This window comes from Achroia grisella, unplaced genomic scaffold, assembly GCF_030625045.1.
Source record: "Achroia grisella isolate CSIRO2021 unplaced genomic scaffold, CSIRO_AGI_Agris_v1 utg474, whole genome shotgun sequence".
Taxonomy (NCBI): Eukaryota; Metazoa; Arthropoda; class Insecta; order Lepidoptera; family Pyralidae; genus Achroia; species Achroia grisella.
This window is the reverse complement of record NW_026712878.1, coordinates 555,252-570,865: the sequence shown is the minus strand read 5'-3', so window position 1 is coordinate 570,865 and position 15,614 is coordinate 555,252.

Genomic DNA, 15,614 nt, shown 5'->3' with positions numbered 1-15,614 from the left:
TTAATTGTAACCCCTCTAGTCAATTTAACGTAAATCATTAAGACACAATCAAACAGCTTTTTCCTAGTCACAATTTTGCAATTTTATTACACATTAAGACAACAATGTATAATAAAGATAATAATAATAAACTACACATACAATTAACCCGAAAGAGAATGGCAGAGCTTGTACCATGTCTACTGAATTGATAGAACTACGTAAATAAATTTTGATTTGTAACTTTTCACTTGTTATTTAAAAAAAGCCCACAACCATACAAACTATTATACTCATGAATACAAACAATCGGACTACGTACGAAATATAGAATAAGGCTCTCTGGTTGGTTTTTATTTTTAGTTATACAATATTAATTAAATAATAATAAATTATTATTAACAACTCAATTAATGTACAAGTGTAGTACCATAGACATCATAGAACTTAGGTAGTAATTTTTATTACACCTCATTACACTCATTACTCCTCATTTTCAGAGTTGGTAATGTAACTGTTTTACATTACCAATTCTGAGAATGAGGTGTAATGTCTTAATATGAAATATTATTATAGAAAGCAATGAGATAAAGACAAAAATCTTTGCAGATTACTTTCACCGCCTCAGTATTATTTTTTATTCTAAAATATATTTTCTTTTCCATTATCTCTTGATAACAAGGTGACCGTATCTCGTAATATCATAGCATGTAACAACTTCGTAAATAATAATGTCTCAGTAGGTCACAATAACGAATTTGGTAGTATAAGGGAAAGTGACATTCAATTTTCCAGTTGTAGATAACATTTGTCTTGTGTCAATGACAGAAATATTTATATTTGTATTAATAGTAGTGTTAGATGATAGATATTACGGTATTTGCGTACTATAAAATCGAGTTATATAACTTTTATGTTTTGTATTTATTATTTTACAATTCATTTCATTACCCACGTACAATTCTTTTAATTTTTAATTGAAGCTTTCTACAATACTTTAGTCAAAGCCCATCCAAATCTCATTAAAACGATTATCAGATGTTCTCTCAGAAACATACACTATAACAATCATAATTTTATACAACATTATAACAATCATAATTTTATAGTCCTATTAATGACATTTAATTAAACTTCGATTAATAATTTTATAGTATTACTAACGTCAAAACAATAGGAATTTTTAGGTATGAATGAATAAGGATTGCATGCGGCCTGCGCTGATGGTAGATGGCGTGTGATATGTACGATGATGAAAATGCAGCCAGGGCCCAAGGTGGCGAATCCCTGCAAAATACAAAGAAACCACGATGGTTTATACGGGGAAAGACTTAGAGATCAACCTGGCATGGCACATTACCATCTATGGGGCCACTTGTTCTCATTACTAATAAGAATCCGTTTACCGCTAGCATTACAACAAGATAAGCATTGTGGAGATACCACAACCGTAGTGCTGTTCATGTACATAGGCGATGACTACCAATAATCTTCATATGGTTCATCAGCTTATTTATCATTCTAGTTACATAAAAAACCTTGCAGTTCACAATAACGAAATATATTTTCATTTTTATAGCAATATTCGTAATTTTTACTTGTACACTAAATACAGTAAAAACTTCCTCAATAAAGTTGTTGTTGACGCAGCCATCCATTAAATGGATTTTCTTTCCTTTTCACTGTTCTCTTTGTTTACTGATATTTATAATACTCTCTTCTTAATTAGGTCGCCATTTCTACTAAACTATGACAAAGTTTAAGGAAAAGAACTGTCTAAAGTTTTTGTAAGCACTCACTGCTAATTGACCTCTGATTTTTCTTAAAAAGATTTTTTTATCTTCGTATAATTATTTCTGTATTTCAATGAACTGATTTCAAAGAGGATCAAGTTCTTAAACTATAGTTTTTATGTACGGTACATGATATATCTTTACCAATTTTACCGACGTTGATAATTATTTTATTAATTTAAAGGGTTTACAGTCCCTGGGTAATTTACAAAAGGCACTACAGTTTTAATGCAAATTGTGATGAGTATCTAATGAAAAATGGTTTTTAATACATAAATTAGTATAAATTGATTATGTATGTGTATTTTACTTCATTACATAGGTGATATCACAAATGAAACGTGGTACTTGATAATATTTTACTTTATAATTAAAATAAAAATGTATTTATGCGTCTTATAAATTGGCAAGGGCCCTTACACTTGTTACCCCATACTAAATTCGTCAATAAACTAAGTTTGTTGTGAAATAAAATATTAAATTACCAATAAATATTAAGACAACATTCCGAATGGATCCGTAGGCGTTACATTTCTGCAATAAATCATAAATATTAATTTTCCCCGTCAACCGACAAATGTAATATATAAATATATAACGAGAGGCACCAGTTTTGATATCAACATTTTCTATTACAAGTTATTTTGATATCAAACGAATGATTGATATGTACTTATTACATTATTGCTATGTTATATTATTTTAGGTACTTCATACATATTTTTTACCGAGTATATTTTTATATTTTCACAATTCCAAAGAAACTTCCACTACATGTAAATAGACTAAAATAAACTAATTTTAATTTCGAAAACAAAATACAATAATTTTTTTTATTTAATTGTATATGTTGTAGACTATGTATAGTCTGATTAATTTATGAACAAGTTACAATTAAATATCAACAAATTCAAAATCAAAATACAATTAAATAACATTAAATAATTAAATTGGAATATATGATTTGAATTTAAGAAGCATTATATATGTAATATTATAATATAAGATAAGAAAGAAGAAGTTTGTAGAAATGATTACAAATTACAAAAATAATAGAACTTATGCCTTGACATTTATCCGATATTAATTGGCAAGTTTTTCACAGCCAGATATAAAAAAAGAAAATACTAAACTGTGAAATGTTTATTACCAAAACAATAGAACTGTTAGTTTAACATTTATCAGATTAATTGCCAAGTTTTTACAGCACAAAAAACCAGAAAAAATCTACTAAACTATGTATGTGACGGGTTTTCTAAAACAATATCAATTATCATAAACTGAAGCATCAATGTGTAACAATGTGTAAGTTCTGCCTTATACCTGAACTAACCCTTACGTGGCGAAATTAATTAGAGCTAACGAGCCGTGGAGCGCCATTACACGCCGTCTTACGAGAACAACATTAGCACTTTCCATACATAATTAAATTTTACCCGAGTACAATGTAAAACAGGGTTATTTGAAAAATATTAGCACTCACTGAACTTAGATTTTATTCTCTTCATATAGATAGAATACACTTTATTTGTAGCGTACAGTAAAGAAAAGACTTACACAATATATTAAAGAATACATGTACACACAATAACTTATTGCTGAAAGCAATCTTTTCGTCAGACTGATATTTTATATTAAAAACAATACTAAGAATTTTTTATACCTGATTTATGCTTTACTATTCATAAGAGGGCCACAAATTATACATACACCTAGATCACTAACTTAATTTTTTTCAATGTAACAGGTATGACAAACATACTGATTGAAAATCTGATCTATGTGACAGAAAGTGGCAATTATCGTCCTTAAAAGAACAGCCGTCTGTCAACAGGATCGGCAATGCGCACGTGATATCCCGGGTGTTTCAGGCGTCCATATGATTACCGTATCATATGAACGCCTGAAACACTAGGGAAGAAGAAGGACAAGGACCTTTTACCATCGAAAGGCAGGTATGCTTGTTTGTCACCATCGTTTTATATAAACGTCATATCGTCATATAATGATCGCACACTTCTTCTTGCATTGTAATTGCTGAGGAGTAAGGTGTCATGCCTCATAATAATTTATTTTAGGTATCTGCCCAAATTTTTGTTACGTAATAATCCCAATTATCACCATTTCTCTTACACCCAGTAAATTCATAAAATTATGCATTCAATAGGCAGAAACTTTTATATATGTAGGTAACATTTAATTACGACCGAAAAAGTGAATGATCTATTTTCTTTTGTTTGCAGATATTTCTAGGTATAAATTACAATACCTACCCTATTTCAAACAAAAACCTATCACTATTCATTACATGAGTGATCGCTAGTTCTGAAATAGACAAAGCGATATGTCAGACCTTTCATAAGCCCTAATAGAGGTTGAACCAAAGGAAGACTGGGTGGAGTTTCGATGGTTAAGTTTTATGATAGTCTCGGCTATATAATGGCCTAAATATGAAGCAAAAAGGAGGCGGAATCAAGACAATTTTTCATTTTACAAAAGGTTTAAACATGCTGACCCAATATATATTTAAAGGCGACAGTTACCACAATATCAGTACTGGATACAGAAATACCTACACTTTCAAGCAACACAATATTTTCAAAATTACTCTATTATATTAAAATCAATTTACCGAATGTAATCATTTTAGAATAGCTGCACCTATTTAGCTAACAGTTATTATTGTGTGAATAACTATCAATATAAGATTTATATACAAAAAAAATTGTAAAAAATAATAAAAAAAAATTGTAAGAAATAGTGAGGCATGTGAGGTACACAACAACAACAATTGACCATCAGGTAGTTTGCAATTCTAATTACATACTACTACTACATAACAAAAATTGGGTTAACAATCTCCAAAAAAATATATACAATTATTGCAAAAAAATTTTGCAATAGATGTAATGAAGAATTAGTTTAATTTTCGTACTTAGTTTGTACAACCATGCGGAGTGCACAGCTAGCTTAACACATTTATCAATGTTAAATATATAAGCAGAACAAAGTTTTATTTGTTTTTCTAAGTTGAAGTTAAAAAATTCAAATAAATAGCAGTGAAAGTTCTCAGTCGCCGACCTCCACTACAATTTAAAACATTAATTAGTAATGTATGTATAGTTGATGAACAAAAAATGGAAAAGTTCAGAACAAAAACAAAACAACGTAAATACTAGTATGTAACAAGGATTTACGACGCTCGCTACTAATTGCATTGTGTTGATACTCGGATTCAACAGGAACCGACAACTCTGAAGAGTAAACACTCAATCTAAAATGTTTGTATACTTCTTTTCTGTTCCATGACAACGAATGAACGTTGTCATTTTGCAGCTACTGTAATTATACGATTATAATTTTTCTTTTTGTATCGAGATCTGAGAACAAGAACGAACATAATTTTTTTTTTAATTGGAATGGCGATCACACTTATTTCCACCTAATGTCAATCGGTAACGCTTTAACATCAACAAATTATGCGTTGACATTCCATGGGACTAATATGTTATGCCTCTTATCCTGTAATTTCACTGCCTAATCTGCACCCTACAACTAAAATCACAATGTATATAGCAAGCTAGTTGGCGTCTAAAATAGGTGAGACTAAGGTACTTTGTTTTTACTGCTGTAATCAACAGCATTTAGGCCGCAGCTGGCCTTTAGTCTCACCGGACAATAGGGGGCGAGTGCAGATGGCACTTCAAACCCACGGAAGGATTTGGAGCGGCTAAAGGCCAACTCCCGTCTGCCGTCTGACGGATACGACTTTTATCAAAGGGCACCACTAGGGGGTTCGAACATCGGCTCAAGCCGTCGTAATTTCGATCCCCATTTCAATTGGATAGGGGTCGATCGGAGGGCCTAAACTTTTTTAAAATCTTTGGTACAGAAACTTAAAGATTTTTAAATTGATAGTTATACGATCTTATTTCTTTAATAATTTCATAAGGCAAGAAATTAAACCTATAGAATATATCTGTCTATATAGAGTTTTAGTGTACAATCGGTAGCTACTCGTATAATACATGTTCCATAAATTTAAATCCCTTCATTGACGTTCTTTGCCGACTGTACGCGATAAATCACTTTCTTGGTATGAATTTACTTTAAGCAAAAGCTTTTAGGTCATAAATTAGCATTTACATGAACTTAGCAAGCGTTAATTTACGCCTGAAATTCACTAAAGTGACCCAGTAACTATTCAAACAAATTAGTGTGTATTTCAACTCGTGCACGGATTTAGTTAAAATAAAGTACTGTGTTATTTTTAAGTTAATTCGACTGTTTCTATAATACAACTGGTAAATAATCCGCAAAACATCAATAAGTTCATCTTAATTGCCTCTTTTTGTTATAGACTTGTCACATGCCCCAATTTTACATGAGAATAATTATTATACAAATTTCTATTTATTTTCTATTTAGTTTGTATTAGTCTAAGTGTTTTCTTTGAAATATTAAATATGTATTGATAACATATGTATATCCAAGTATTTCTATCAATTATCTAGTACCCATAACACAAGCTCTGCTTAGCTTGGGACCAGATATATGATTATCTTGAAAAATATAATTTAAATTTGGTTTAGAAATTTTTGAGTTTAAACATATGTATTACCTTGGAATGGCATAGATTATTTAAGTGGCAAGACTTCCACTGACAAGAGCGTAGCTCTTAAATTATGAATGAATGAATGAAGATTATTTAGAATGGCCAACCTTATGATAAGTGGTAACTGGGCATATAGGCATATGCATGAACGGCACTGCGAACATCACGTGATGCCCGAGATGTAGCCACACATTTCTGAAAATAAGATGTCGTACCTCTTTTTCTATAATTTTACTGGTTTATCTCTGTACATACAACAGGAGGCAGCCATAGCTGCCATAAGACTATACCATCTTGGTCTATGGGGCAAAAACCATAATAGTTCTCACACTCACATCCTGAACCAAGCAATCGAACACGAACCTTTGATTGCAGCTCCGTGTGACAGAACTCAAACTTATCACTCATTTAACAGAAAATACCAAATACAAATGAATCAGGAGGAACAAGACCAATCTGCTGTAAATGAACTGCGAATATACACAGATGGCTCCAAAACACATAACGGTTCAGGAGCAGGAGCCCACTCCCTTGACCTCAACATGACCTTATACATACCACTCGGTCCACACAGTTCGATTTTCCAATGTGAATGCGTTGCCCTGACTGAGGCAGCACGAACAGTGCTAAAGTTAGGTGTCAACAACTTCAACTTAAAATTCATATCGGACAGTGCAGCCGTGCTAAAAGCACTACAGAACAGGAAATCAAACAACAGATTAATAATCGATTGTCACAATATCATGGATAAAGTGGCAGAGCACAACGGTGCAACCATCCAGTGGATAAAAGGGCATAGTGGATCATATGGAAATGATGCCGCGGACGAATTGGCGAGAAGAGGATCAGGCATGACGGTAGCAGGCCCCCTCCCGCTTCTGCCAATACCATTCTCACAATTTCGATCCTGGATTCGCCAAAGATCCACTGAGATACAAAACCAAAGATGGAAACAAACCACCGATTGTAAACAATCAAAAGTGGCAATTCCCAGAACAAATCAACGAATGACAAAACGCCTAATAAATCTGGACAGGCATAACATAAAAACAATGATAGGGACAATGACGGGCCACTGTCCCTTAAACAGACATTTGTACACAATAGGTGCTACAGACAGTCCCCTATGCCGGGGCTGCTTTGTAGCCGAGGAAACGGCCGCTCACGTAATCCTGGAGTGCGAAGCAGTGACCACACAACGAAATCAAATCCTCGGAACGGTGAGGTCGCTCCGAGAAGCCTGCGAAGACACCAGGAGACTTCTGCGCTTCTGGGAGGAGCTTGGCTGGCTACGCTAGTAGCCTGGCTCTACACGCACAACGGCCCGAATGAGAGGCTAATTGCGGAAAATGGAGTCCAACCGACATTAACATTGACATTGACTGGTTTATCTCAGCCTTCAAGTAAAACATTATTTAAACTACAAATATTTCGCAAAATTTGTAGTTTAAATAATGTTATTGCATATTTATAATTATTTATTTATGGAACTTGTGAGATAATTTTAGAAACTAAGTAAATCCGTATGCGTTCGTAATAGAGATGACAATGCCCTTGAACCGTAGACTTTGTCGGTTCCCTGCAAGGTCTCCCCTTTGTCATTGACAAATGATTCGTTTCAAACAAAAGACTGCCTAAATGCTTTTAGCCCCAAATTGTTCGATGTTTTATCGTATATAGACATTATTTTATACGCCGGAAAACGTAAAACATTTCTGTTGATTACTATTAAATTTAATCTGATTGTGTCTAATTACTATAGTTTAAAACTGAATTAAAAGCATTTAAGATATAATTGTCATACATACGTATATACGTATAGACAGTAGGTTGATACAATTTATATAAAATCACCTTAACTCAAATATTTTCAAATTTATTTAGATTTTTTTATGAAAACCCTACAAGTAAACCCTACGACTTCTAAAATAAAAGTACATTTTTCAGTTATAACATTGAAGATAACATTTACGTTTACAAAATAACAAAAAAATTCAAGTATTTTATTAAACAATAAAATTACAATAATAATGTATACAATGAAATACCTTTATATTGTAACAACTACTTTTTATATGTTTATTTATTGATATTACCTATAAATGTTTGCATAATTCTCTATAATAGGGTTCTCTTTCTGTCTTGGTTTAAGATGAATACAAATGCATTCGTCATCTTATAACAGTTTCCCCACAAAAAAATGTGTTATTACTCTATGTATATTACCTTTTCCGTAAAAAAAGGAAACAATACGGTTTTTTCACAAAACATCCGGCGTCTCGAACCGACTGCCGCTGTCAGGCTGCTCTATGATGGCTCTCATTGTCTCTAGCTCGTTTATCAGTGCCAACATCTGACCACTGCCCTTAGTGACCCTTCCGTTAATTCAGTTGCTAAGGTAAAACATACAGCTATAAAATATGACTAGCAACCGAAAACCATTAATTTCATAATTATCCGGATCACGGCGTACTTAAGTGAGTAAGCGTACTGGCTTGCGCAGAAGGACTAATAAATCTTAAAACTTAATCCATTCAGAACATTGCTTGTAAAAATATATGTGCCTAGTGCAATTAAAAATTGTAACACAGCTTCAAACTAAAAATCACATTTATTACATTACTAAAAGTTCCAAAAATAATAACAAGTCATCGATGTTCAGTAAACTTGTTAAAAAATGCTCTAAATATAATTAACATTGTTTGTACATATATAGAAATGTACATTGTACATATATATTATTTTGGTGGTATCGCAGTGTAAGGAAATATATTATTGAATTTTATAAAATAAAATAGAGCTCCTTCCATATTTAGTCACTCTCAAAATTATGTCGTATCATAATCAAATCGACAGATAATTATAATATATAATAGGATACCGTAATACTGGATACATATTACTGCTTTTTTCTAAATAAACTGGGCTTTGGGAATTCCAAATTTAAATGAAAGATACTGGCATAATAAAATATGTTATCATTTTTTCGTACTTTAAAAGTTTTTCAATCTACTTTCAGTGCTTTATCAACTATTAAGCCGTATATCACTAAATACCCAAGTGATGGGTAGTAACCATAGACACAAAGCTGCCTCAGCCACTATTAATGGCATCAAATAAATACCAAACACCTTAATAACATCCCATCGATCCTAAACGACTTGGCATACCGCCAAGATGGGCCCCTAAAATGATCTATAAATCGAATATCGACGATTGTAATACAGAACCGGGCAATAAATTCTATTTATTGGTATATTTTAAGTGTATTAGGGGTCATTCTTGGTATTTTAATTATATATATGTTTTAATATAGTTATGTATTTAATTGACGGCCTCAATGGTCTAATGGTCTTAATGATCGCGGGATCGATGCAAATATTTGTATTTAGGATATAATTGTTTACATTAGAGTGGGTGTTTTCTGTGTATATCATGTATGTATTTATAAAAAAAATATAATTAAGTAGTTTTTTCAATTGATTAGTACTTATAGCACAAGCTCTGCTTAGTTTAGCACTAGATGGCGCTGTGTAATTTTCCGGGGTTATTATTATATTATTCAAAAGCTGACCCGCTACTTAGTCCATGTGGAATATAAATTTCTGTTTCTTGTACCGTATAAATAAAAGCCTTTGATTTTAATAAAATTTAATACCTAACACAATTTAAAGGTATCTTTGTATATTGTATACCTCTTATGTAATGTATTTTTCATACGTATTGTTTTTTAGGCAAACCTTGGTTAAATCAATGCCGGATTACATTAAAACAAATTCCATATAAATTTTCCATTTTTATTTATTAGGAGGCAAGTCACAATTCGCAGGAGACACCGAGGTACTTTTCTCATTAACGTTGTTACTCCTTGGTACTCCAGAGGACGAACTGAGTTCGGATAAAAAAATACAAACGCCAAAGTTACAAATTAAATTTATATTCTATAAATATTCTTTTATTCCAGAGAAGCTCTCAAGATAATTTCATTCCGTTTCATTTTTGTAAAGATACATTTGCATTATTGTTTTAATAATTGATTTATTACGTTAAGGGTATTCGATTCTGTCTTAGCTTAACCTGGTATTTAAAAAATATTAATCACATTTATATTTTTTACTACACTAGTTAGCGTATTTATTACGGCTTTTCCTTACTGACATTATCTTCAATACCATTTTCATTTCTTAAAGCATCAATATTCCAAATTTGATGATTTATATCGTATCGTATATTTCAGTACTGTAAGTTCAGTTATTATTGCTATAAAATTCATAGGATAAGATGAATCTCTTTATTTAAATATTTATTTGTGCAGCTGATTTTGGAGCTATTTAACTCTACTATTTAGTCACGATTACTCAGTTGTAGGTAATGAAGGTATGAATTAAGGACAAATATATATATTCTTCAGGTCAAAATCACATGTATATATTTGTGTTAGTGTAGTGAAATTGATTTTGTTGAATTTAAAAATACAATCATTTTAAAATCAAACATTTAAAAAATGTGAATAACTAAAGAATTGTCTAGATATTAAATTGTTTGATTTTTTTATGACTTGGTTATAGCACAGATAACATATATATTATGTATATTACATATAGTGTTGGTCAGAGTGGGTAATTGACTTCATTAGTCAACTACCCACTCTGACAACCCAATCTATAATAAAAGTCTTTTTGTTTCTAGAAATTTCTCAAAACGAAGTATACAGCAGTAGGAAAATGCTGTACGAACGTCCGAACTAAGGTGGATGAAATCCTCGCAAAATTCCAACTTACGACATTACATATTTATGACAAAGGACGCTGTGGACGAGGTTTTGTTTACATATTCGTATGTGCATTTTAAATTCAAATTATTCTATTACGTTGTTTATGTACTACATATAACATCAAGTATACCAGACCACATATAACAACAACATATAACATAAGATTTGTCTGGATTTTAAATTGTCTGATCTTTTTTAAGTTTGATTATAGTGATTTACCCGAATTCAACATCAAAAGAGTAAGCTCAAACCTGCCCAATTTTATTCTGACAAACTCTACAGTTATGAAAACACTCATGACAAATTAAATTAATCCGAGAGACAACGGTAGACTAGTCCCATCTGGGACTAGTCTACCGTCGTCAATATTGCATTTACTATATAGACAACGCTTCTGTCTATCCCATTACAATAACATGGACAACAATAATCGTGAAGATGTATTATTGTTGTAGCATGTCTTTTTATGGATGAATACAGATTAGTACACCTGCCTAAGCCCACCTTTAGTATAAACTGGCGCTACGCACGTAATCGTACATAGACGATTAGGATGTAGTCAGGTTAGTTAGCCAACAATGGCGAATTAACCAGGATTAACACGATGATTTCTAAGGGAAACTGCGTAGAGGTTAACGTAATAGAGTACATTGCTAGTGATAAAGCTCCTAATCCCTTGACAATTCATTCCCACACGTTTGTTCAACTTACTCGAGAGAAATATCACTATTATGTATTATTTTCTCATTTATTACAAAAAAATAAATAACAAAAAATATTTATTTATAATTGCACATGCATATACAATAGTTTTACATATAGATTAATTTATACACATATTAACTTCGTATTGAAATTTACGTACTTAAATAAATAACTATAGACAATTTACACAGCGCCATCTAGTCCCACGGTAAGCAGAGCTTGTGTTATGGGTACTAGACAACTGATATTAGTACATAGTATTTTATATACATAGACCCAGAAACACCCAAACAAGTGCAAACAATCGTACTCATGAATACAAATATTTTTCGTGCGAGGAATCGAACCCGCGACTATCGGAAGTAAAGCGGTAGTAGTAGTATATGCTAAATCGCTAAACTACCGAGGTAGTCATGGATTACCTGTCAATAAGTTTTTCAGCGTCCTTATATCACTGTACTCATTTTAGGACAACGTGACATTGCGTTATATGTCCACAGTTGTATGTACAGGTAAGTATAATACATTTATTTATTAACATTTTTACGTTTATGTCTTATTCTAGTTTTAATAGCAGCTATTTCCATACATATAAAAATAATATCTACACGACGTAGATATGTATAAACAATTACAGGTGCACCACGTCTGCAAACATCGTTCATCCTGTTTGTGATAACAGATTGTGAGTGAGACCATTCGGTTGAATAGTGTTTATTGATAGAATACTCATGAGTGACATGAGAGTGTTATATCAAATACATAGTAATGCCCACAAAAATCTAGTATAATACTAGCGTATAGACGCCTAAAAATATCTTATGCACTTAGCCAATGAAAATCAGCGACTTATTCCCATGGGATATGGAACTGTTTTAATGCTTGCACTATTTTCAATATTTCTTTTTTTCTTTCTTGTCGAAAGATTAAAGGATACAGAAATAGTATTCTGTGTCCTTTAATCTTTCGTCCGTACGATCAGTTTACTAATACCACAGATAACATAATATTACATACTAATACCAAAAATACTATTAGAAATAATCGTTGCCTAATTAGTAGTATAACTAATAAAATTAATAAACTCCTACGTATACTGTACTTGATCACATTATATAGCCGTAAATTATGTAAAAATGTTAATTATGTATTATATTGTGTTAGTTAAAAACGAACATAAAAGATAGCTTTCTGACGTAGCATACTAATTGATAGATTTATTAGATGTGTGTCGTCATTATTATTCAATAAGTGTTGATCACGAAAATATTGCATATATTTTCGTTACACTTTCGTACACTTTTATAATGTATGTAATGTATCTTAGAATACTACTATAGGTACTTATAAAGTGTGCATGTGACCACAGAAAACATAGTATAATTTTATTTTATTACTTAATTTTGTGACGTAGCATACTATTTGCTCCATTTATTAGAAATATATATATATGCATACACTTTTATAATGTATCTTAGAATACTAGTATAGGTACTTATAAAGTGTGCATGTGTAACATATTGCAGTGGACAGGTTGACCGCGGGTCGGATGATGTGGGATCGTAACATTACAGCGCCAAATTGGCTAGAAAATATGCTTAGCCACACAACCATGGGCTGTCTGGTTAGTGGTTTGTTATCAAATAGAAGGGTATATTTTTAATATACCATACAATAATTAAATAAATTAGAAATAATTTAATTTCTTTGCCTGCCCTATTACAATCGGTTATTACCCTACTTTTTTTATTGATAATATTGGTCTATTCTCAGGTGCTTTAGACCTGTAGCACTGCGATCTACATACATTTATCTATTATGCTCGCCCTTTTCAAAGTTCGCCTAGAGCCGTCAGGGACAAGAATCAAAGGATACTCTTAGGAGCGTTTGTTTTTATCTTCTTAGAATAGAGTATATACTTTCTAAAGGAGATATTTCGTTTCTGCATAAGTGGGCTAACTACCACATAGGATGTGTAATGGAGATTCCTCTTCAGCTTTGAGTACTGCCCTAAGACATTACACAGATATATAGAACATTACAGACATACATAGATATATAGAAATACATACACGTTCTAAATCTTCATATTTTTTTTTATTGTAACAATTATATGTGTCAGATTATACTTCTAACTCACATATGAAGTAAACAGATACGAAACTAAACTATAATTGGAGAGATATAAGCTCGCCCCCATGTTTATTTCAAATATGTCATATAACTTTCATCATGACATCTAACTACTTAATTTAGGATCGACTGTTATTCTAACGGTACCTAAGCGTATCTTTTTACTTTATATAATATCTATGATATAATGATCTAATTTAAATTACATAATAAAAACAAGTAGGTAATCAATAATTTTGTTTTTGTTTTCTCTACTGATACAGTAATTAACTTTTATACCAATAATCGAAATCAAATAAAATCTGTCAAACAATTGTATTAAATATGATTGATTCAATCTGAGAAGTTCTTCACAAATTTTTGAGTTAGAATGAATACAGATATAAATAGAAAATACCTTCAGTAAAAAGAGTAAATATCACCTTTTGGAATATTTCTATACGATTCTAACTCAATACGTCATACATAGTAATAGGTACAAAAATATAGTTCGTACTGGTTTTATTTAAAAATTCTACTTTGATATATTTTTAAAATATACCTAAATGGACATACCTAACAGAAATCAAAGATAACTTTATTGTTATTCTGAAAATAAGATAAATAGAAATTTAGTATCTGAAACCATATCAATATATACTGCTATAGATGTTATGACTGTACAGCAATCTTTCTTGTACAAATAGTTCTTCAAGAAAAAGTTAAATACAAAGTGTCAGAAAGAGAATTTTATAGAAATTAATAGCATAGATGTCAACTAGTACCAAATATGAGTTACAGCATTGTAATAACAGACGACGAGTATTTTATCTTCACACACACAGACAATTAGAGTAATAGACAGTTACAGTTACAGTTAGAGGATAATTACATAAAGTTTATACCTAGGTACTTTTTCACTTGTAGATTCGTAGGAAATAAGAACTTACTCATAAAAGTAATAATATAGTAGAATAAAATTTAGAAATAACTTAAACAGTACGTTCACGTGGAGACGATTTTATTTATTATTTCTTTAAAATTAGGGTCCGACTAATTTGGGGGTTATTTGGGCTAAAATTATGTGTTAAAATTATAATTAAAATTAACAAATTATGGTTATATTTTAACGTTTTTTGATTATCACTGCTGTCTTTATACTATTACATTTAATATTTTCTACATATTCAATCACACAGCAACATGTTCAAGTCTTAGCCGCAGACGTATCTCCGGCTAGACTATTTAATGCCCTTAATTTCGATAGATACATATCAGTTGGGTTCAACAGCTTTCAAAGCAAATAATAAAAGCAATTTTGTAGCCAGACCAATTTGTTCAAGAAATAACACAAATATTTCTCACGTTCCTTTTGTTGAACCCATGAACCTTCTGGTAAAAACATTTTAGAAAGTGATATATCAGTTTTATCTTTAAATGTATTCAAATTGAACACTACGCTCTGGAATATCATATGCCGATCTGAATATCTGAACTATTATGTATGTTGGTAGATACCTACCTATATATTTAAATGCCCAAGCCAATAGCAATAGGGATTCTCATGAATACAAATTTTTGCATCCCCCAGGACTGAACCCTCAGCTGTTAGACACTAATACAGACTTCCTAAAAC